General features: G+C 47.7%; 3 long non-coding RNA genes across 4 annotated transcripts; 2 read left to right on the top strand and 1 right to left on the bottom strand.

The window, feature by feature from the left end:
* Positions 1 to 79: 79 nt before the first annotated feature.
* On the top strand, positions 80 to 2,583 carry LOC125914136 (uncharacterized). The gene is made up of 2 exons (XR_007455213.1): positions 80 to 1,068; positions 2,376 to 2,583. It is a non-coding gene; the product is annotated as an uncharacterized LOC125914136 (long non-coding RNA).
* A 4,291-nt stretch (positions 2,584 to 6,874) lies between these two features.
* LOC125914135 (uncharacterized) lies at positions 6,875 to 15,908 on the bottom strand. Of its 2 annotated transcripts, XR_007455211.1 has the most exons (4): positions 15,654 to 15,908; positions 14,441 to 14,497; positions 12,278 to 12,427; positions 6,875 to 10,809 (listed from the first exon to the last, which is right to left on the bottom strand). It is a non-coding gene; the product is annotated as an uncharacterized LOC125914135 (long non-coding RNA). The 2 variants fall into 2 exon arrangements; XR_007455212.1 differs by lacking the exon at positions 14,441 to 14,497.
* A 99-nt stretch (positions 15,909 to 16,007) lies between these two features.
* On the top strand, positions 16,008 to 24,151 carry LOC125914134 (uncharacterized). Its single transcript, XR_007455210.1, has 3 exons — positions 16,008 to 16,296; positions 16,910 to 23,327; positions 23,456 to 24,151. It is a non-coding gene; the product is annotated as an uncharacterized LOC125914134 (long non-coding RNA).
* Positions 24,152 to 24,927: the final 776 nt, after the last annotated feature.

Below are 24,927 nucleotides of genomic sequence, written 5' to 3'. Positions count from 1 at the left end.
CCGCCCTCCTCAGGAAGCCCCGCCCTCCTCAGGAAGCCCCGCCCTCCCCAGGAAGCCCCGCCCTCCAGGCCCTCCCTGCAAAGGGGGTCCTCCTGTTCCCACTCGGGCGCTGGTTCTTCTGGAAGCCGCTCAGCGGTACGTGACCCGCGTTTCCGCTCACACCTTTCACAAAGGCCTGGCGGAGGAAGCGAACGCTCTGTGTTTTCGACGAAAGAGATGAACTGAATTCCAAACACCTCTCACCAAGGACACCCCTCAGAAGAGCGAAGGCAAGAAAGAAATGCGGCGAATCTAGGGATTCCATTGCCATTTCATTGATGGTCGTCTTGTTGCCGGAGGGCTTCTGGCAAAGTACTGACGCCTACTTTAAAGAAATCCGGATTCAACACCAACGGAGAAGGGGCAGAAGACAGAGGAGGCCACACAGGAGGCGGGGAGACCAGGTTTAGCTGTAAAAAGCCAAACGTCAACGTCGCATGTTTGTCTCTCTCGTATAGGTCACAATGCGTCCTAGGATGACTCGTTTTTAGTGCAAAACAATGTCCGCTTTCAACGTGCAGTCTTTGAGAGGGTGTGAAGAGGACTCTCAAGTCTCTCACAGACGCCGGCTGACAAACGGGGGTTCTCGCGGCAGAAGCTGGGGTGACCCACGCACCACGCCGACGACGTGAGCTTTCGGAGTCCCAGCGCGGGACGCAGACACGTCCCGCAAGTTGCTCGCTCAGCTGAAGCGACACCTGCAGACGCTGCCTGGAATACGCCTGTTCATTTGCAGCTTGGTGGAAACAGGTTCAAGAGAATAAAAACGAAATCGAGAGTGTGGAGACAGCGAGCCCCGAATCCCGCTGCCTCAGAACACGGCACGAGCCCCTTGGGCGGTGCTGCCACCCCCGCCGAGCGGGCTCACGGGGACGTCAGGCGGCCCGCAGGGGTGCTTCCGTCTGTGAACGGATTCCCGCGCAGGGAGCCAGAGGCAACGTGCACGCGCGTGGGGTGAAATGCACGCGGGTTATCTTACCTCTCACTTCCCACCCGACTCATCGGCTGCCACCCTGGGACCACACCCGGGTGAGTGCCCCGGCCCGCGGGTTTACTCCATGGGAGATCGTGCTTGCTGACAACCGTCAACCGGGCCAGCGTGACCTCCGGCAGGAAAGGGCGGACAGACAGAAAGCACAGGTGTGGCCAAAGGGGTTCCCGGCTCCCACGTCAGCTCTCAGCTGTCGTGTCGCTGACCCCGGCCCTCTAGGTCCGCTGCCCCGGGGGGGACTGAGGCCCACTTGTCATGCCGGCCCACGGCTTTCTGAACTTTCCTTCCCAGCGCACCGCACGCATCCCGGGCGGTGACCGTGTCGCCGTCCGCACTGGCACACGTCTTCCTCCTCCTCCTCTGGTTGCCAACCTCCAGAGCTGGGGATTTCTCTGCTCTTTCTTCACTCCCATCCACACCGCTCACAGGCACCCGGAGGTCCTCCAAAGAGGTTTCCTGAACAGAGGGCCAGGACACGCTGGACACACCCCACGGTCAAGAAACACGGTGTCTTCCAGTCTGACCTATGAGGAGCTCCGAATGACGGGTTTCTGTTCTTCAAATTTAAATTTTTTTTTAAATGTTTTTATTTATTTTTGCGACAGAGAGAGACAGAACATGAGCAGGGGAGGGCCAGAGAGAGAGGGAGACACAGAATCGGAAGCAGGCTCCAGGCTCTGAGCTGTCAGCACAGAGCCCGATGCGGGGCTCGAACCCACAGACTGTGAGATCATGACCTGAGCCGAAGTTGGACGCTTAACCCACGAGCCACCCAGGCGGCCCTCTGTTCTTCAAATTTAAATGCTGGTCAGCAAGTGCCTCCAAACAGACGTCATGTTGTTCGTTTCTAAGCTGACCTTGGGCTTAAGTGTATCTGACACATAGGCGGGCCAAGTGCAACCCTACGGGCAGCTGCACCCAATCAGCTGTCACGGCACCAGGCACGGAGTTTTTAGTTAATGATATTGACGATCGTTTTCTCACTTGTGCTAAGAGTTTGACTTCTCTTTAAAAAAAAAATTTTTTAATGTTTGTTTATTTTTGAAGGAGAGAGAGACAGAGCACAAGTAGGGGAGGGACAGAGAGAGAGGGAGGCACAGAATCCGAAGCAGGCTCCAGGCTCTGAGCTGTCAGCACAGAGCCCGACGTGGGGCTTGAACTCACGAGCTGCCAGATCATGACCTGAGCCGTAGTTGGACGCTCAACTGACTGAGCCACCCAGGTGCCCCTAAGAGTCTGACTTCTTAGGAAGTGTACTTTTACTCAGCTAATATCTAGGTGTGATTCACCACACAGCATATTTCATAAGGGTTATTTTTTCTAATTTGGTAACTGTTTTATACAGACTACAGCAAGAGCAGTGTTGGGAACTGCCAGTTATGCAACCGGCCCACCGGCAGGAAAGATGCTGCTTCTAACAACAAATGTCCTGTCCCGACGCAGCCCAGGACTAACTTTTCCATGGACCCAGACATTTTACACCCAGAAGAAGGGAACATTCACAGTTGCAGAACTGTGAGTACTTGCAGTTAAATAAAGGTAACACTGCCCAACTCTGGGGTGGTTTTCATTGTTTCTGGAATGTCGTTTCTGGGGGAAATTTTTAAACTCCTGGCCACAAACCATCCCCCAAACAACAACTGCTTTTACAGAGTACACTTTTAAAGAGTGATGTTTGAGGCTTCACTCTCATGACAAGAATTCATTCCTGTGGTGCAAAGAGTCATGGTGTCCCGCCGCTCATGCTGATAAAATGTGTGTTTAAAATATGAAAGCAGGAGAGCCAGGACCAGTGACTCAGTGAGCAAGAGTGAGGGACTGAGAAGCAAGTTTTAGCAGGAGGGAAAAGGAAGCGACTCAAATGTCCACTTTTTCTTCCAAGGAATCACACACAGTGACTCCTGAGAAAGGAATGTGTGGGACTCAGGGGCCTGTGGAGAAACCTGCACAGCCTGTTACTATTCAGTCACCCAGGGTAGCAAGGATGGAAACAAGTTGCCAAACTTTGCATCCAGCGGCTTTCTGTCCTGAAGTGACATATTCTGTGGTCAGAATGCTTTTGGTCAGTGTGCTTCGACTGCGACGGGACTGGGTGGAAGAAGTAATGGCAGCTTCTCCTCCCAGAGCAAAAGCCAAAGTGATGATAACGCCTTGAGTTGGACGGAGGGGCCCGTATCACTCACAAGCCCTTACAGAACCCGCCAAAGGCGAAGGAAGGGGCAAGACGGCTGTCCGCAGGGAAGGGCAAGTTCACCAGGGGCCAGGCCCTCTCAGAATGCTCCGTTTCCTCATAAGTTGCCCGGCGATGGACTTAGGCGGAATGTCAGTGAGTTTCCCATCCGGAGACTAGTTGTTTGTGTGAATTCCAGGCTTGGGGTGAGAGTGGCTTGGTGGCTGGTGGTAGCCGTGGGGGAGAAGCCGCACCCCAGAAACAACCCATCCCCTTCCAGTCTGCGTGGCGCACACCTAATCCAAGCTGCCTTCAGTCTAAATCTATGCGGAATCATCTGTCTTCATTAGAAGTTCCTGTCGTGTCCGGGGTCTTTTAAACTTGGCAGAGAAGGAGTTTGTTCAAGGCTAATACTTTGATGAACAGCATCTGCCCAAGTACAAACATAGTCTCCAGAGGCAAAAGAGTTTCTGGTTTGGATGTATATAATTTACGGTGAAGAGGAATGTAACCTCTTTCTCCAATCAGGTTTTCTTGTCTAAGAAAACCAAAAAGCATGCTGACTAGGAGATAAGCTGGTGATCTTTCAAGGGGGAATCAGAAGAGGTGGCCCTGGGCCCATTTGAAGAAAGACACAAGGACTGAGTTCAGGAAGACAGTATTATCTTACACAACAGCTTCTTCTACAGGATATGAAAGTGCTTTATAAATATTAATTATCTCATCCACTCTAATCATATTGTGTGAGCCAAAAACATTCTAGACGGCCGGTTGCTCAGCCCACTGGGCTAAATATCTCAAGCTGTCTTTCACAGACTGTGATTTCCAACTCAAAGTATGCTCACCTCCTTGTTGTTTAGGGATGTGGTTGCGTTTATGAAGGATCCAGTCCCCTTTGGTTCTGCTTCTTTCACTCAACACCTTTGAATCGCTAAACGTTTCTGCCTGTGCCCCATTCCTTCCCCTTTTATACATGTTATTTTAGCAAAATTAGAAAACATAGATCCATGAAAATAAGGGTAAGCCACTTATAAGCTCATGATCATTAAAAATTACCAAGGATATTTGGTGTGTCTTTATCCCGAAGATTCTCTAAATACGTGGGACCATGCATTTTTATTTCCTTTAATATTGTTTCATATTCACTAATACCATTATTTTAGATGTATGTAATTGTTTTCATGTAATACGTAACATCACTTTTAACAGCTGAGTATTATTTCACCATATGGAAGTGCCATCATTAAATTAATCCAACCCTTCCACCTAAAAACACAGAGGCTGTTTGCACATTTTTGCTGTTAGAAATCTGTCTCCAGCCCAAGAAATCAGCATGTTCTGTGTCCTTCCGAACTTTCTTGGTGGCCGAATAAGCATATGAAACTGCACACTCATATAAGTGTTTTGTTTTGTTTACAAAAATGGTACTGTACCCCGAACCTCACTTCTTTCACTTAAAAAAAATTATCATGAAAGTTCTTCTGGAGAATTCTTTAAATAGCTGCATGATATTTTACAGTATGAATATAGCACTATTTGTTCAGACATTTTCCTTGATAGCCATTCAGGCTATTTCTTGACGTCTGCCATACATATAATCCTGCACTAGACATCCTTGAGCATAACTGCCAGTGTATTCGGTGTTTAATTCCATGGCAGAATGGCAAAGAAGTGGGACCACTGATCAAAAGACACATTTGTAATGAGATCTGTTATGCACACCTCTTAAAGACATTCACACCAGCGTGTGGAAAAGTCCAAGCTGCCTGGCGGTTTCCCTCATACGGATGCTCCAGCCAGAAACATCTTGGATGTAAACATTCAGACAAGGAAACTGATGCTCAGAAAGGTACAGGACAAGTTCAGAGTCATACAGCTAAATTATTCTGAGTCAGGAGTAGCACCTACATCTTCCGATTCTCTGACAAGGGCTTTCTGCATAGCAATAAGCCTTTCTAAGGGGGATGGGGGTGTTGGTAAAGAGGAGAAAGAAAAGGTGTATCAGCTAAGCTATTGCTGTGTAACAAACTCCTCCAAAACGTAGTAGTTTAAAATAGGAGCCACCTATTTAGTTACCATTTTATGAGTCAGCAGTTTGGGCTGGGCTGGCGCCCTCACATCTATGCAGTCAGCTGTGAGTCAGCCGGGATGCCTCGGTTCTTCTGTGCTCCCTCATCCTGCAGGACACTTCCCAGGCTTGTTCTTGTGACGGTGGCCAAAAAAAGCACATTCTCACTTTGCCACATTCGATGGTTGGAGAGAGTCATGGGGCCAGCCCAGATTTGAAGGGTGATGAAACCGACTCTGCCTCTCAGTGGGAAGAGCTGCCAGGCCACACCGCAAAGGGCCTGCGCAAAGGAACACGTAGACAGTAGGAGCCACACTTGCAACAATCTGCCAGGTTCTCAGGCTGATTAAGTCCCCCCACCCCACCCCCACCCCCCCCCCCCCCCCCCCCCCCCCCCCCCCCCCCCGCTTTCCAAGCAATTACTTTGTTATCATCTTGACACGGCCATTTGGAAAATCACAGCTCTGTAAGGGCATAAAGGTAGTAACATTTGTAGTGAAATCTCAGAGAGTTCTCCCAAGATGCCTGTGGCACATTTCAGGCACTGACATCCTAGGTCTGACCTCTTTCCGTTTTTAAAAATAGATTTGTCAGACAAAACAATTAAGCACTACTGCCGTTTTACTCTGTTTCTGTAATATGTTTGTTATACAGAACACTGCTAAAGTATCTTTTCTTCCTCCGCTGGAGGGCACTGCCGCTGTATGGGGCTTTTGTCTTTTATGTCTTTTTTTGTGTGTATGCCTTTAAAAATATATATCTACATATATCTGTAATTTTCCATGTCACGCAGTAAACAAGTGAAGAGAAGGCCTTCACAGGTCATAAAAATAGCGAGCAATAAATAGAGTTACACACAGTGTGCTTCCTTTTGATATGCTAGCAGGAGTGTGTCCTTGGAGATGGGGGGTTGTGGACCAATGCCAAGGGGCCACACTTGCTGGGTTAATGGGGCCCCTGCGAACATGGCCTGTGGGTTCACAGGCCCGCAGAGAGACTGGGGAGTGCCGGGGAGGGCACACCCTCTATATTTAGAACTTCTGGCTTCAGCCAGATATAAAATGGATTTCGGATGTGGGTTGAGGACAGGAAGGGAGGACACACACGCTAGTATTTCGCTTGTTCTTTCTCGAATCAGCAGCCTAGCATGGCGAGTGCTCCTGGGAGACATTCCCGTTTGTCTGTAATCGTGAACTGGGGTGGAACAAGGGGAAATGAAAGGGAAAGTCCATTGGCTGTTTGCGCTGGGCACTTTGTCACGTGTCTGAGCGTCCTCTGGCCCTCAGCTGCATCGGGCAGCAAAGGCGCGTGAGCCCCGTCTTCTGAAGGACGGCACTGGGCGCTTCGCGTCACCACCTGTGGCTTTCACAGAATTTCACAGCGAGGCTGAGAGTGTTTAAAACAAGTGAAATAAGCATGCAGGGAAGAACCATGGATTTCAATAAAAAGTGCTTTGGAGACACTCTATACCAGAGATCCCTCTTCCAAAGGAAACAGGATACACGGAAAAGTGGAAGGAAACCTTATTGTTTACTTGGAGGTATGAAAAGAAATAGGTCAGTGATTCGTTTCCATAGTGACTATTATTGAAATAAGACAAACGGGACACCAATACTGATTTATTCTCCTATTCAAGCCCTTTTAAAAGATCACTTTAATCTGCGCTGGTTCTTGAATATAAACAAGAGAACCAAGTTATCTTTCACAATAAGGATCTTTTGCTACTTGCAAACGAGACTTTAAAAAACTTAAAATAGTCCAAATTTGTGCCACAGCAGTTTGTGGCCGTAACGTGTTTTGGGTATACGAATTGCGTTCTGGGCATTCGCAACTTAGCCCCAGTTCTTGAAGCGTCGTTTGTTCTTGCTTTCCCCCAGACTACAGGATGTTGATTTGTTGTTGGGGACTCTGCAGACACATGACAAGAGTTGAGGTTGTAAACATGGGCACGTAAGCCACACTCCCAGGTGACCAGTTTTAATTTGACCTTTGAATCCAAGAGCCAGCTCAGGTATGGTGTGGAATGCATCAGTGTGCTGGGGAGCCCAATCATTCTGGCCATCTTAACCGTCACGACGAATCGTTGCCTGTGGGTGTCTTCTGAAGCGATCGACACCAATTTTCAGGAGAGCTGAAATGTCCCAATCAGCCACATGGCGCCAGTTCGCTGGGCGTGTGTGGGTCCAGGTTCCTGGTTAAGGTGAGGTGAAGTAAATGAGGGCCGGGTCCATCCCGGCCACGGAGGCACGCCGTCCGGGAACGTGGGTCAGGAGGATCTTGTTCTGGTCACAGGTTTTCTGTCTGGACCACTTCCACGGCTCATCTCCTCACCTCTGTCAACCTGGTGAAAGTGGGTCAGTTCTCAGCTGAGGGACGTGGTTGTAGAGCCTTCTCGTGTGCTCCAGACTCCTGCGGCGGCATCGGTGGGAGGCTGTGCTGGGCAGGGGAGGGCCGTGTGTGCCGGGGTGAGAGTGTGCTTCTGTGTGTATGCCCGTGAGTGCACGCCTGAGTGTGCGCGAATGTGTGCGTGAATGCGTGTGAGTGCTGCACGTGAGTGTGCCCGCGTGCTCTCCGTGGCCTGTGGCACCTCAGCTGCGGTTAACCCTTAGCTGTCAGGGTCTCGACCTCCTCAGCGAATGACCCAGGATCATTCTTCTGCTCTGCCTTTCGGCAATTTTGCTTCTACTTGGTATCTTCACAGGCAGGTCAACAGGAGAAAAAGAAATGATAAAACGGGAGGGGGTGGAAGCTGAACCTTTGGGCTAAAATTAGGTGAGAAGATAATCAGCGGATCAGCAGACAAGCAAGGGGCTTAAGTGACCAGCTGCAGTTCCGCACTGGGTCAAGGATCCCATCTTCCTGTTTCTCTAGCATGAATGTTTGTCAAACGTATTTTTCCTATACTTAAGCAATTATTATATTCTCCTAGCATAACAAACACTAATCCCAGAGCTCGTGGGAGATGAGAAGGCTATAATGGAATCGCACTTTGCAAAATAAAAACTCTGACCTATCGCACTGCAAAGCTAATCCTCTATTTTCAAGAATGGACACCACTCCATCACCTGAAGAGTAGCTCTGCCTCCTCTCTCCTTCACGTTATGGAACCAGAGGGAAGGCATTGCACTCTGTTCTCCTTGGAGCACTTCTAAACTGCACGGTCATGCTCCGAGGAGAGCCTCCTCCCCTTTCACACAATTAAGACTCTCGCAGACACAGTTCAAGTTATTAGAAATTTGTAAGCCAGGGCCGTCCAGCTCTTTTCTTGAATAGCTGATCCTGAAAAATGAGATCAATCATAATCCAACAGAGCGAGAGAAGCATATTTCTTTTTCTTGTTTGCTTTACTAGGAGTACATGCCAAGTTAGAAATCTACATAAATGAAATCTAAATTACTATTAACTTAAAGCACTAGACAACTCCTAAAAGTTCTTATAATCAGACCAGGCAGATCTACAACACCAGTGACCAAATTATAGCTATCTGGTGGTTTTCATGGTATTCCTAACTTTCCTAGTAAAAACAGTTCTGTTAAAAAGAATACGCTACTTTAAAAGAAAGCCAAAAAAAAAAAAAAGAGAGAGAGACAGAGAGACAGAAAGAGAAAGAGAGAGACTGGGCAGGAAGGAAGGAGGGAGAGTGAAAGAGAATCTGAGTTTACAGACCACAGAAAGCATGCTGCCCCTATTTACAAAAGAATCTTTGTTTACGAAAGAGTTAGTGGCAGATTCCTTTCAGTTTTACTTTTATTTCAAAACATGTTATGAAATTTCAGGACACTATAAAATATTACAACGTACACAAAAGTACAATTTTGCAATAACACCCATATCCACCACTTGGTTAAAAAAATCAAACCTCCCTTTTCTCTCTCCTCAGCCACAAACCCCTCTCTCAACAAAGGAAACCATTCTTGTGAGTTTCGTATCACCACATGTCACACTATGTATTTCTTCATACCTTTACAATACATGTATGTATCCTAAACAATTAATCATATTTTTACATATCTTAAACAGTTGTAGGATTGCTATTATACACTGATTTCATTTTATCAATAGCACTACATGTTTTCTTACAGGCTTTATCTGTTGTGAATGTGTTGCTGTACTTTATTCTGTTCTCTGTCAGACAGTGGTCCTTTGGGAAGGTACCACTCCGTCTAGCTACTATCCATTCTCCTGATGAGGCTTCTCTTCCAATGGAGCATTTAAAATATTGTTTTATTGAAGGGCGCCAGGGTGGCTCAGTCAGTTAAGCATCTGACTCTTGATTTCGGCTCAGGTCACGATCCCAGGGTTGTGGGATCGAGCCCCATGTTGGGCTCTGAGATAGCAGAGCCTGCTTGAGATTCTCTCTCTCTCTCTCTCTCTCTCTCTCTCTCTCTCTGCCCCTCCCCCACTCATGCTTGCTCTTACATGAGTGATCTGTCTCTCCCTCAAAAGAAATAAAACTTGGAAATATTTTACTGAAATCTCTGTTTTTAAACCCGGTTTTACTTGCAACTTCCCTATGCCTGAGAGGTACTTTTTCCATAACTTAGGCTTAAATCAATTTAAAAACGAAACAAAAACTATATTTTTCTGGCTATAAAACTAATACATGCCTATTTTAAAGTAAACATACAAGAACATAGTTCTCCACTTTAGCAATAACCACTGTGAACATTTTGGTGTATTTTTTTCCAGCAACTTTCATGTTTTGGTTTTGGTTTTGGTTTTCACAAAACTAATGCTATCAGAAAAGGCAATTTCCCTCGGCACTAAAAAACTATGAAAACAAAAATGTAAACGATCGGAAGGTATTCCTGCCTGTACTGTAACGGTTGGGCATTTCGGTGATTCCAACATTTCACTTTCTTTTCATTTAACAAACGTTCAGTGAACATTTGCTCATGCTAGTCGGGGTAGAAAGTGCAGCAGTAACCGAGACACGACTTCATTCCTTACAGAACATTAAATAAGAAACACAACTACACGAACCATCCCATGATTGCCACTGTGACCTGCACGTAAAGAACAAGAAGACGGAACGCTAGGGCACATGGGAGGCAGAAACCAGTCACGCAGGGTGGGGAAGACTCCACGAGGAGGAGAGGCGTGCAGGGTCGATTCAAAGATAAAGGAAGGCGGCTGAGAGTAGCGAGTGTGTACGACCTGTGGGGGGTGCGTCTGTGCACCGGTGTTGGCAGGGAGAGCGAGACGGGAGGCCAGGAGCAACCACGGACTGTCATGCCCTCGTGGGAGCCCATGTGCCCACACCTCTCCTACTTTTCTGGTTATGTTGTGAAGACAGCATCCCATTGTGAAATTACTGGACCACAATGATTTGAAGGAATCCTGTCTGTAGGATTCTGACACATTGGAAACAAAGTGTTGCTCAAGATTCTGCATTCTGGATGCCAACACCAAGGCGTTATCTCATGGCAACTGGCACCAAGGATGGAGCGATGCCGCGGAAAAGGTGGTAGCCTGGAAACGGTGTCGGCCTCAGGGCTGTGCTATTATTATCCTTCACTCTGTATCAGCTAAAGTGAGTGACTGTGAGAGACATGACGTGAAGAAACGTATTTGGTTACTTAAAACACACAGAAAAAAAAACGTATTATTAAAATAGCAAAGCTCTGTGGGTAGGGGTGGATTTTTGCAATTTGAGTAACGCGTGCACACGTGCACATACACACACATACACGTGCACACACACACCTCTCAGGGATACACTGAAGAATTATCAGGGGCACCTGGGTGGCTCGGTCCATTAAACACTGGACTCTTGATTTTGGCTCCGGTCATGATCTCACAGTTTGTGGGTTCAAGCCCCGTGCTGGGCTCTGTGTTGATGGTGTGGAGCCTGCTTGGGATTCTCTCTCTCCTTTCTCTGCCCCCACCTCATACTCTCTCTCTCTCTCAAAATAAATAAACTTAAAAAGAAAAAGAATTATTAACGAGGACCTTGATGGGGTCAGGGAACTCCAAAAATTCACTGAACAGGAAAAATTTAATAAATGGGAAGACATTTCAGGAAAAGAAAGAGTATTACAAAGAAATTAATGATCTCAAAATTACTTTTTAAATTAAAAAAACTTCAATAATATTTTAAAGGGATTTTTTTGGTGAAAACAATTCTAAAGTTCTGAAGAAATAATGTTCAGTAACACCCAAGAAAATTGGCAGGAAAAGAAATCCACTAAAATAATTCAAAATATTGGGGTACCTGGGTCGCTCAGTCAGTTGAGCGTCCGACTCTTGATTTTGGCTCAGATCATGATCCCAGGGTCGTGGGATCGAGCCCCACATCCGGGTCCTAGCTGAGCACAGAGCCTGCTTGGGATTCTCTGTCTCTCTCTCTCTCTGCCCCCTCCCCCTCAAAAACAAAGGAAAAGAAAAGCAATTCTGAAATACTTCTTTCGATGGGTAAGGATGGGGTTGGGAAAGGCAGAAACAGAAGCTACTGTTTCTCAAAGAAGCCCCAAACCTTCAGTTAACCTATGTCTGCACTATTGTGATTAAAAATACAATAAGATACATCGGGCTCCGTGCTGACGGCTCGGAGCCTGCAGCCCGCTTGGGATTCTGTGTCTCCCTCCCTCTCTGCCCCTCCCCCGCTTACACTCTGCCTCTGTCTCTCAAAAATAAACAAACCTTAAAACAAAAGAATAATCAGAAATAAACTGGGAAAGAAGCAATGAAAAATAAAGGACAGCGTATAAAACAAGGAAACAAGTATTTAGATAAATATGCATCCGTGGTTGCTGTTAACGGTAAAAACATATGCTAAAAGGTAAAGATATTTGACTCCCCCAAATTTTAAACTTCTATGTGCCGGAAAAACATGTAAGTAAAAGGTAAGAGTCAAACAGGATAACTATGTGCTAAAATGTCATCGATGTTAACATTACATGTTAAGGATTCCTTACAAATCAAGAATGAGAAAAAACCCAATTAAAAAACACGCAAATAACATGACACATAGAGGAAGGAAAAACACAGTCAATAAATAGGTACGCACTTTTGGATTCTCCGATCAAGGAAATGCGTGTGGAAATAGTGACGAGGCTCTGGTGGCAGCGGAGTAACACGCCCAGCGCAGGTGTCCATTTCCAAGTCCAAGTCTTCTGTGAAATCACCGGGCACTCCTTCACGACATGACACCTTTCACCTTAGTGAAAACAAAACAAGCCAATCTTGGTGGTCTCAAATAAGAAGGGGAAAAAAAAAAGGTGCCCCATATTTAAAAATAACACTGAGCAGAACCCACAACCAAAGGTAACAGGGAACAGCTAACTGCACTGCTCAAGCCAGGTTAAAAGAAATCAGACCAAAACAAATACAACCCTGTCGTGACAACAGACTAAGTTGTGGGCCATGTTTTAAAGCGGTGGGCATCTGTTCCAGTAGGAGTTGATTCTGCTCTGGAGGGTGGACTCCAGCTGCCTCACCTGGGATGCAGGGGCCCCGTGAGACCCCACTGCAGGAAGGGCCCCTGGGTCCACCATATTCCTGGCGGGCTGACTTTTTCTACTCGCACAGTAAACAGCTCTGTCTCCTTGTGAACGCAGCCACTTATAAGGGAGCCCCAGCTGAAAGGACCAGCTGTGGACAAATTTGTCTCTTATTCCAAAGTCTTTAAATATCTGTAGCTTTAAAAGAGGGAAAACTAAAGATGACCCATTCCTGCTTCTAAGGAAAAGAACGGAGTCTGCTCTCATTACAGTGAGACGCTACAATCAACACACACAGGCCTGTACACCCTACGCCTCTTTTTCAGGTCAGGACTATACCCAATTAGCTCGTGATCTGAGCCAAAGAGCAGCAGAGGAAGCACGTATTCAGGGCTAATACGATGACGCGTGGCACACGGGGGCAAGTGTTTGCACATGGGTTATCTCAAGTAACACATACAATCCCAGAACAGGATTCTGTGGGGACACAGGCTTGGGAAGCTCAGGCTCTCACGTGAGACTCTGGCTAAGAGGGAAGGATGACATAGGAATCCCAATTCCAGGGCCTCCCCAGGCCTGCTCCCTGCAGTCTTTCTGATCTGCTCTCCATGTCCGTGAACTGAAGTTTTACACATTCTCTAAGTGTCTTTTCGGCTCTAATATCCTGGAGCTGTCTGATTCAAGATGTGTACTCATCAGAAGCTCCAAAAAATCCTACGAGGGGGGCAGTCATATTTCCAAACTTAAGAGTCAGGATGTTCAGTCTGATACAGCACCTCTGTGCTACTCCCAGAATCATCTATCCATCTGGAAGGTGGAGGCCAAGTATTTCATTGTTTACGGAGATAACTGAAATAGAATATTTTAAAATGGGATGCCAGAGATGGTCTGGGGTACAGGGTGCAGGAGTGAGTACAGCGTGGACAGTAATGCAAGTTGAGAGGAGACTTGCTCTTTAGAGTTCTTGCTCCCATCTGTCCTCTTTCTTCAATTCTCTCATTTGGTGCCATGCACACCTTCTTGTAAGAGAGCTCTTCCAGGATGGTGTCCTATGAAACCTGTACTTTCAGATTGATTTCCCATCATCCAAACTCAGTAACTCGGATTCCTTTTCTTTCATTCCTCCTAACTCTCATTTCCAATGGTGTCTGACTGCTGATAGAGAAGAAGTGACTGGAATAATTCATGCTAAGGTGTGAATGGTCCATTGCTGACTCAGCTTGTGATCCCAGCTTTGCATTCTGAAGGAGTAGCTACTGAATCCAAATAGAATCTAATGGTCAGAGTTAAGGACTTATTATTCAGTCAAGTCTGAATAGTATACTATGTCCAAATAGTAAGCATATTTTTCTGCCCTGGCTCCCTTTCTACTGAATGGAGATGGTATTAATAGGATACTTTAAAGCTCTGATTTCCAAACTTCTGATGGTGCATATCAATCAGATACAAGGAAATGAGCACCTACCCAAATCGTTTATTGAATTCACATACATATGTACAATCACTGCACCGATGTGCTGTTTACTGCAAACATATAACTTTAAAAGGGTGCGATTAAACTAAATAATACATTTACACTATTTTATTTTCACTGTAGAAAATGTATATTCTTTTGCTCTCATTCTAACTTGTGTTTGGAGTACAAGTAGTAAGGAGGAATACGCTTCACACACGTAAATTACGCACGTAAATCACACACCAAACGCTGAAAGAAAACAGCCAGTGAGTACCTCCTCTCTGCATGCTTCACCGTGGGCACTCAGGTCACTTTTCATGGTTGTCTGTGCCTGTCAGACGTACACAGGAAAGGAGGGGCAGGAAGATGGGTGAGGGGATCCGTCTGTACAGTGTTAATAACGTCTGATTTTCTTCTTTGATCAAAAGAGATAAAAAAGTTATAATGGTTTCTTTCCGTAACCCAGTTAATCATTATCGTGGGGGTGCAGTCACTGCTCTGTGTGCCTCCGTTAACACAAGAGCAGGCTCGGATCCAAGTTTTGTGGAACTTGGGACTGTTACAACTTCTGGGGAAAGGAAACCCTTTAAGAAAAAGAGCACACACACAATCTTACTTTTGCAACTTCTTACAAACTCTGTGATCCTAGCAACACGGTCCTGGGTCCTCCCAGAGTGGCTCCCGGGTTGATGGGAGAGGATTCTGGGGTCGGGGGGCCCAGCACCCCCAGCAAGGAGGTAGGAAATGGGTCTTCAGCAGACTTGAGGAGTCCTCTCTTGCAAACGAGGAAGCTTGGGAAAGAGGGCTTCTTTGCAAAAAGCTGCTTAGAGGACTGGAATTTAAATTTCTTTCCCTGCTTGGCTCCTCTTAATGGGCTTTCATTCGTAGCAAATCCTGCCTTCTGTGCTCAAATGTTCAGAGAGCAATCCCTGGAGCACAGGACAACTCGGAGGTCTGGCGCTGATAAGGACCCGAGCTCAAATGTTTAGATAACGTCAGAGCCCTTGGCCCTGGCTGCCGTCATTCTGCTCCCTCCTAAAAATATGAGCTGTGGTCTCAAGATAGGGGTGCTCCTGGCTCGAAGAGGAGAATGTACAGCTTTTTGGTAAAGAACATCCTGGACTTACTAAAATAAGTCACAGTGTCAGCTCCTGCCCATTAAGGGGGCCCATTTTCCCTGGTCTTTGTGGGTGAGAAACTTGAGATGAAACTGGTCTTGCAGAAATCTCAGCCTGTCTCCCTTTTAAGGCGTTGTTTTCAATGCAAGATGGCAAAGGAAAAATCCAAGAGAAGGCCGTGGCTAACAGGACATTTACGGCCCTGAGAGCACTGAAATGCAGGAGGCGGGGTGGGGGGCGGGGCTGTACTTGAAGCAAGGGTTGCGAAGGGTTAAAGTGTGCACTTGAATGCGGTGGACAGTAGGGATGCCCAAAAGCGATTTCACTAAAAAATAAAGCCACAAATCCGTTTCTCCCCTCTCTCCTTACCCCACGTGGGCATCTGGCAGGACGGCCTGCCTCCAGATCGTTCTCTTCTTACAGGCCTGTCCTCGACGTCTCTTCCGTTTCTCTCTGCGGCTCCCACAGGCCCTCTGCTCGCCTGAACCCGTCCGCCCGGACGCCACGCGGGGCCGCCCAGGAGAAACCAGCTGCAGAATTCTTTGAAACAAAGACGTAACCGCGGACCTGCGGCTCCGAAGGCGGGCGAGGTACACGCCACGCTTACCCAGCATGCCTCGGGCGGCCCCAGGACTGGCTGGCTGCGGCCACGTGACTGGGCCGCTCGTGATCACGTCACGCGGCCGCGCACAAGCCCCGATCTGCGGCTGCGCGGGGAGGGGCCCCAGAGGCGGGAAGGCCCGGGGCTGCGAGCCGGTTGCGGGCGGGGCTGGCCTGGTCGCGGGAAGAGCTTGCCGCCTGCGTGGTTTGGGGACCGATGCCCATCCGGCCCGCGCGGCCTCGTCGTGCAGCCCGGGCGGAGAAGGCCTGCGCCTGCCTTCCTTCCTTCCTGACAGGTTAGGAGCGGATTTGGGGGCGCAGGGAGCCAGGCGTGCTGGAAAGAACCTAGAAGAAACCGGAGGAACCTTCTAGAATGTGTGTCTGAATGAGCTCTGGGAACACGGACCATACGGTAAGAATTCATCCAGATAAATTTTACTGTTTTACCTTCAACCCTTAAACCTAGCCCCGAGGAAGGAGGTAGGCCTTTTTTTACGGGGACGTCTGACGCACTCAGTGAAGGGTCACGCTGTGGGTCGGAGAGGGCGGGAGGGAAGATCCAGCCCCGTGCCTTTGCACCGGTTGCACCGGCAGCAGGCCAGCCCCCCCCCCCCCCCCAAGGAGGGGAAGGACGAGGTCAGCAACCTCGCACGTTGCCGGGAACATTTACCAAGAACTCGCCTTAGGGGCAGGTGCCCTGCAGGAGGGGGCAGGCTGGACCCAAGCGGCCCTGCCACCCTGAGCCTCGCCTGAACACCCCCTACCCGGACTCTGTCTGCATCCTGAGCCACTGCTCGTGAGCCACCAGATGCTAAGTGGCTTACACTGCTGGAGTCTCAACTTGCTCATAGATTTGTGGGGAAGTCCATGCCTACAGTGTAAACTCCTGGCCCCAGGGCCCCACTCGTAGAAGCATTTCGCAAAGGGGCCTGGAGCCTGTGACTGAGACACCACTGCCACCTGGTGGCCGCACACCCAAATTACAACTCCAGGGTTTATAGTTCCGGTTCTATTGTTTTCAGCAGGACCTCCTGGAAAAGTTGAAGATGTGAGCCTTGGGTTATGAAGCATTAAAACACGGAGGTGACAGGGGAAAGGAAGTAGTGAGTGTCAGGCCAGGATGGGGAAGTTGGATCATTTCTAGGGCTTCCGGATTCTGGGCTTCACAGGCCTGCAGCCCCTTAAAATGTTTGAAGTTCCCGCGATATCAAATGCACCCAAAACGAAGGAACTGCAACACCTGCCAAAGACAAGATATCAGTCCTGTGTCTTCTCTGTCGTTTGGGGTTGTCTGTTTTACTCTTTCTCTCCATCCGCATGTCAAGTTGCCTTTTTTGTTTGTTTGTTTTTTAATGTTTAGATGTTTTTGAGAGTGTGTGTGTGTGTGTGTGTGTGACACAGCAAGGGAGGGGTGGAGGGGGGGACAGCCCCAAGCAGGCGCCACGTTGCCAGCGGTGGAGCCCAACATGGGGCTTGAACCCGTGAACTGTGAGCTCATGACCTGAGCCAAAAGCGAGAATCTGATGCTTAACCAGCTGGGCCACCCACGCACCCTGTCAGGTTGCTTTCTCTGAGAGGGTTTCTTCCGCCTAAACTGACACATGGACGACACTGACCTGATTCCACGCTTGCATCCTTGGAGGCACTCTGGCCTGTGCCCTGGACAGGTCTGGAGGGAGCCTGACGTGGAGCAGAAAGAACCCAGCAGAGAATAGAATACTTCCTCCCACTCCAGAAAGGAGCAGTTCTCCAAGCCAGTGTCTTCCGTGTTGCAGAAAATCAGGTTAGACGATGGTCAATGAAGCTGACTAGCCAACGATGTCCATGAATAAACAGAGCCTCACGCTCCCGCCATTTTATACTTCGTTACTTCAGATGTCCCAAGGCCTGCGGTCTTACCCTTGGTGAAGCTGGTTTAGAGGAAGAGAGAGCCAAAGGGAAAGAAAGGGAACCGTGTCATAGGTTTGGCTCAGCGCTCTCTGTTTTACCAAATCCTTAACTGCTGTGGGCCGAAAAACCGAGACGGAGAGAATTTATACGTGACCTAAGTTAGAACATAAGTCAAGTCAGTATATATCAAGGACACAATGTGACCTCGGATCTCTCTGAACACAAAGAAGGCTTTTACCAAGAGTATCTTCAGCATGTTGAGATTGCGGGCTGCTGTCAGGATGTCTGACTTTTTCTCTGCACCTCCGTCCCTTCTCAGATGTCCTTCTGATGAGCTTCCCATGAAACTGGAATGTTCTACTTCATCTCAAGAACTAAGAGTGAGGAAGGTTCACAGACAAGATTGCGTTAAATTCTTCTTGTCCCTTTTTCCCAGTATTACACGTGAACGGGTCCAGTGCGGAAGGAGGAAAGCCCAGCCAGGCCGCGGGATTTAAGGATTTTCAGCCTGTGGATTCAGGAAGTAGAAGTCTTAATTTTTAGAGCCTCTCTGTCAGGCACTTTACAGCTTCCTCTTCTAAGTGCTAAGTGCCATAAATCTCTGGACGGCCGGTCTCCAAACTCACATGTAAACGGTCCTGCACACGAGCAGCAATGGCCACCGACACAAGTGAGTGACCCATAAATAAGGCTCACGTGTGGTCCTCGGCTGTCCCAGTCCACTGTCCATCCACAGGTGCGGCCCTGGGCGTCTGGGGCAGATGGCCGCACCTGCACACTTTCTGGGCACGGCGGCTGGCAGAAAGGGAGGCCCGATGCGACAGCACTGCTGCGGGCCTGCCTTTGTCCGGGTGCTTCTACGGTGCGGGCGGCCTTGACGACGTGTCATCCGAGAGTGGCCGTCTGAGGCTGGGGTCCCTGGGCAGCAGCCTCGGGGGGAATTAAGGGTTGGCTCTGTGCGGGCCCTTGCCCACTGATGGTGATTTAACCACGTGAAGTGGCCCTCCCGAGGCTGTCTCTGTTGGCTCCGGGAGCGTGCGAGAGCCACTGTCTTAGGACCTGCTGCAGACTTGTCTAGGACTCCTGCATGAGGACAAGGTAAGCGGAGGAGGACCTCAAAAGAGAAGGTCGCATTGTACGGGGCAGGGGCCTGCACGTTTTTTTCTGCGAAAGGCTGGATAGTAAATATCCAGTTTCAACTACTCAGCTCCTCCGCGGCACGGAAGCCGCCACACGCTGTGCCCGAGTGAGGGGGCCCAGCTGCAGTTTGGTAAAACTTCATTTACCAAAAGAGAGGGTATGTGGGATTTGGCGCCCAGGCCTACTTTGCTGACCCCCAGGATAGGAGGAGGAGCAGAAAGGCAGCCGGTAAGATCCAGACCTAATCCCTGTTCTGCCGCGTGCCAGATCTGAGACCTTAGATGTTACTTTTCTCTGAGCCTGTTTCCTCATTAGTAAAAGGGAGTTCACAGTATCTGCCCGTTAGACTTCTAATGACGCACGCAGAGCTCCTAGCGTACTACCTGGCACAGAGTGGGCAGGCGGTAAATATAGGGCTTTCCATCCAAGCACCCGCAGTTCTGGGGGGAGTCCGGCTGTAGGTGCCTCAGTGCTCTGTTGCCTTCATAGTCTTTGATGGTCCTCTTTTGCCTCATTTGTTGGACCTGGCTCAGAGCGAATGAAGTCTCTTTCACCCCATTTGTATTTTAAAAGTAGGTCTTTCCAAATTCACTGACATGTTATTTCAAACGGCCTGGCAGCATTCAGGGCTTTGTGGAGTCCCCTGGCAATTTTACTGCACCAGAACATTGCCTACCCCAAAATTTTTAAATTATGGTGGAATGCAAAACAGATGTACCAAATCTAGGGAGGACTAGAGCAACATTAATTTGTTCCTTGGGAATGCCCTTCATAAGCACGTTTTGGGGCAGACATTTGTGATAAAAGCCAGGCAATAAAAGATCCCAGCGTGTTCTAAACACTGCAATTTTTGCAATTTGTGTCAAAGAAAATTTGGAAGGCACAGATAACTGAAACAGAGCTGACTAAATTTATGGCTCAACCTTTCACTGAAATATCTGTGTTTGGAAGATGTCACTGATCAGAGAAATGAGAATGTGGGTGGAAAAAAATTAGTATTCAGACGGGTGGAGCTCTGAACTATGACACTGATCGATACTTAGTTATTTAGAATATGAACTGGGGCCAGGTTTCTGCTTGGGTCTCTTCAAGGTGGCTGGCTTCACGTTGCATTGCAAATACCAATGTGAAAACAGAGTACTAAACTTAAAGTAGTGTTTTCAGAAAAACTGTTTAAAAAAATTTTTTTAAAGTTTATTCTTAAATAGGTATAGAGACAGAGCATGAGCAGGGGAAGGGGAGAGAGAGGAGGAGACACAGAATCCAAAGCAGGCCCCAGGCTCTGAGCTGTTAGCACAGAGCCCCACGCGGGGCTTGAACTCACAGACCATGAGATCATGACCTGAGCCAAAGTCGGATGCTTAACCAACTGAGCCACCCAGGCGCCCCCAGAAAAGCTGACTTTTATATACAAGGTTGTGATTTTAAGTACACTGAGCTTCAAAGTAGGAAAAAAATACACGGATAGAGAAAAAGTGCAGTAGAGTAATACTTAGTGTGAAGGCCACTAAGATATTGGCCTGGGGCGCCCAGGTGGCTCAGTTGGTTAAGCATCTGACTCTTGGTTTCAGCTCAGGTCATGATCTCATGGTTTGAGTTTGAGCCCCATGTTGGGCTCTGTGCTGACAGCAAGGGGCCTGCCTGGGATTCTCTCTCTCCCTCTGTCTCATCTGCCCCTCCCCTGTTCAAGGTCCCTCCCTCCCTCCCTCCCTTTCTCTGTCTCTCTTTCTCTGTCTGTCTCTGTCTCTCTCTCTCTCTCTCTCTCACTCTCAAAATAAATGAATAAACTTAAAAAAAGATACTGGTCTGAGAACTAGGCTGAGCCCACATTGTCAGCTATAATACATTACATCCTTGTGGGTCATATGATCCAGAAAAGAACTATTTGTGGCACAAGGAGAAAATTACTTCTTTCGGCAAATCTGAAATTTCATATCCCCCAAGATGTACTTGTTATACTTTTCCTTGTAAGAAATGAATCTGATCGAAATCTCTCTTGACCCTATAGAGTTATAATCTTCTGGGTAAAACTGACCTACTTTTTATCTAATTCTATGCTACCACTTCTATAGAAAACGAACTGTGCCAGACAAGAAACGCGTCCTGTGTTAGCGCAGTTGTACATCAAGACGTGCTTTCAAATCAGGACAAATGTTTGGCTTATGAAAAAGACGAATGGCTCACCAAGCCAGAATGTAAACATTTCCTGTAGCTTTGTTACTTACTAATAACTTGACGTTTTCTTGCTAGGTTTTTATTTTATAAACCAGAGAAGGAAACAGATTCCAATGGTACTAAATAACAATGCCATGAAAGTTGTAATACCATGATGTCGATGATGCACCGGAAGGTTATGTCTAACTTTTTTTGGTAAAAAATAATAAAGAATGCATTTACTATATTTTGTTTTGTCCAAATGCAGTGGTTTGTGTGGTTGAGCTCATGCCATGTGTAAAATTACGTAGTGTTTTCAAGATTTGTATTTTGAAGTAATCTGCAATTAACAGCAAGTTTTAAAGATAGTGCAGAGAGGTCCTGTGTACCCGCACCCAGTTTCCCCCAACGGCTGTATCATATTTAAATATGGTACAATAGCAAAACCAGGAAACTGATGTTTGTAAGATGTGGGTGTGGGCATCTAACCCATTTTATCCCGTGTGTGTTTTCATGTAACTGCCACTGCAATCCAGATACAGAACGGTTCCCTTACCCAGAGCACTCTCTCCTGCCGTTCCTTTAGAGCCACACTTATGTCCCCACCCGCCACCACTCCTTATCTCTGGCAACCAGTAATTTGTTCTCTGTCTCGGTACTTTCATTGTTTCAAAGCTAAATGGAACCATATTTGTAAATGGAATCTCATGTCATGTAAATTTTTTATATTTTTTATAAATCAATATAATGTTCCTGCATATAGTTGGGCCTTGTTGTTTCTTTGGAAGTGCTAGGCCCATTGATTCAGCACTTCTGAGAAGGAAAGCCTGAGGCACAGTACATTTCTAATTGGTCTTTTGTTTCAAAATCCTTGGACTGGGATGGGGGAGGCAGCATCTCTAAACACAGTACAATATCGTGAGGTAGCCCACTCCCCCTTTTTGTTCAGATACAAAGGAAAGGTTACCAACCTGAAGTTACATAAGGGAAAAAATAGCCTCTGAAGATAGCAGTGAGAATCTGAGGGTAATGGCCCATTGTTTTCATAATTCTCTCAATTCTTGCAAAGAGGAAGGAACTCTTTCAATTATTAAGCTTCTTATTAAATTGAATGACCAGAAAACAAGTTAATGCTAATTGCGTCTTCTGGTTAGACCTGAAGTCTTGGCCATTGTTAACACCCCTCGATCATTCAGAATCATATCCATATAAGCAAATTAATATAAATCCTATTCATGTACATTTCCTCCCTCCATCTTTCTTTTCTTTCTCCCTTTCCCATCATCCATCTTCCTTAATTTTTCTCTCCCTTCCCTCCTTCTGTCGTTTTCTTCTTCCCTCTCTCCCTCCATCCTTCTTTCCTCCTTGTTTTCTCTCCATTGTATTTTTGTCCAATTTGCCTTTTTCCCCCCAGAATTGCCCTTAGTTCCACAGTCACTAACATTTCTTAGTCCCAAGGGTAGGGAGAGTCACCTAGCCCAGTGCTTCTCAAACATCAGCGTGCCCACAAATGACCTGTGTGTCTTGTGGAAATGTGGATCTTATCTCAGGAGCTCTGGGGCAAGCCTGGGAATCTGCATTCTTGACAGGCTCCTAGTGTGTGGACCACACAGAGAGCAAAGACGGATGATGAGACCTTCCCCCACGCCAGCACCCTTGTGATGTTCAAACACTATTCCTTTCCCTTCGGTGTGGAGAAGGCACCAAGGAGGTGGCTGGGCAAGAGTGGTGAGGTTTTGCGTTGCGGTGGGGTTTGGAGCTGACGGCCAAGAAAGAATTCTCGAAGACATCTTTGGTGCAGGCATATTGTATTAAAGCACGGGGACGGGACCCGTGGGCAGAAAGCGTTGCACTGGGGTTGTGAGGAGTGACTGGTGATATACTGTGGGGTTGGGGGAGGGAAAGGCACAAGGGAGGCCTCCAGAAGGACTTTCATGTGCTAATGAGGACTCCTGAGATACCTGAGGCCCAGGGATTGGCAAACTGGGGTTGTTTTTCCCTCTCACAAAGCGTTGTCCTTAAGACAGTAGGGAGTTTCTGGAGATGAGGCTATTGATAAGATTACCCTTTTCTTATAATTTGTTAAGGTATTTGTAAACTGATGGAGAGTCTTATCAGTTTGACCATTTGTTTTCTGTCCTTCCCTTTGTCCTTGGACTGCCAGGAGCGCCTGAGGACTATCACACTGGTCCCACCTGGGGGTGAGGGATGTGCCAGCTTGTACTTTGCCCTCAGCCTGCCTTATGGCCCCTCATCAAGGTGCGGTGCGGGGGGAGGAGCTGCAGAATTGGGGGGATGTGAGGGCAGAGAAGAAGCAGCCTTTGGAGGGTGCGCCAGTGTGAGGCAGAGGAGGGAGCATCTGGCTGGTTTGCTTCTCTCCGGGGTAGGAATCCAGCAGGCGACTGGCCGAGGGGATGAAAGGAACAGCCAGGAGACGAGGCCTTCACGGAACTCTGGGTGGGGACCCCGGAGCGGTCTCTGGGCTCCCACGCTGCCAGCAGGTTGGTGGTCTCCACGTGTGCACTTCCCCATTGTTAACTCTTTTAACCATTCCCGGATCCCTCCGTGGGACCCACAGACGTCCAGTCAAACCATCTTTGAGGAGTTAAAGAGACATCTTGTCCATCAGGATCAAGAGTTTCTCCATTTGAATGCAGACCGCCCTCCACGATTCATGCTGAGGTCACTTAGAGAAAAAGAAGAAAGACTGAAAAATCCAGCTGACTGTTGCCAAGGGAGGTATCAGTGAGCCACCCGGTGTGACCACCACAACTTTGGCATGAGTTTCTATTGACTCAGCACTTGGTTTTCTTCGTGCTGCTTGGATTATGCTGTCAAAGGCCAGCCCCCCTGTGGCCCATCCAAACTGGTGGCAGCAGGCACAGCCTTTGACATTTCAAGTCCACGTGACAGAGCAATACTTAAACTCCAGAAATAGAAAGTTGTCTGGACGACACCCCTTTCCCGTCGATACAGTGATAGCGTCTTACGTTTCTTTACTGTAAGACTTCATATTCGCCTTTCTTCATATTAACAACACAACCGTGTTGTGGTTGATGCAGTTTGCAAATGATTATAAAATAAACGCATGCTATAATGATTATTTTGCTCTTTTTATTATCCCGATAGTAAATCTGGGCCATTCTTGACTGGTGCAGTAGGAACCGGGCAAGATGAAGAAGGCGCCAACATTTGCTCCTTTTGGCTGCTCAGGATCGGCGCTCATGAGGCCAAGACCCCAGGCCGAAATTTGTTTGTTTGTTTGTTTTAGTTTTTTTAATTTTTTTTTTTTTAAAAGGAGAGAGACACACAGAGCGTGAGTGGGGGAGGGGCAGAGAGAGAGAGGGAGAGACACAGAATCTGAAACAGGCTCCAGGCTCTGAGCTGTCAGCACAGAGCCCGACGTGGGGCTTAAACTCACAAACCGCGAGATCATGACCTCAGCTGAAGTCGGACGCTCAATCGACTGAGCCACCCAGGCACCCCCCACCCCCCAGGCAGAAATTTCTTATGGGTGCTGTTCCCGTGTTTTCTGGGACAGTTAGAATTTCAGATACTCTGTTTTGTTATTTTCATCCATTCAGGTTTGTCAGGTGTGAGTGTCCGTTTGTTATAGGACGTCTTCTCTAAGGATGTGTGCCCCTGGCAGAGGGGCCCGTGGAGAGAGTGTAGACAGATCAAAGCAAGTCTGTCCTGAACAACTTCAGGGACGTCCCAATGGTGTATCCATGGTGCCATCTTCTCATGTGAGAGAGAAGTTTGCAGGAACGTGTGGGTGAATGGGATATTTCAATAGTAAAAAGTGAAGTAAACAAACACTTGGATTCTGGGTGCTGGGTTTTTTGGTGTTCCTTCCAAT

Source organism: Panthera uncia, assembly GCF_023721935.1.
Source record: "Panthera uncia isolate 11264 chromosome D3 unlocalized genomic scaffold, Puncia_PCG_1.0 HiC_scaffold_8, whole genome shotgun sequence".
NCBI lineage: Eukaryota > Metazoa > Chordata > Mammalia > Carnivora > Felidae > Panthera > Panthera uncia.
This window is presented reverse-complemented; position numbering and strand designations above follow the sequence as displayed.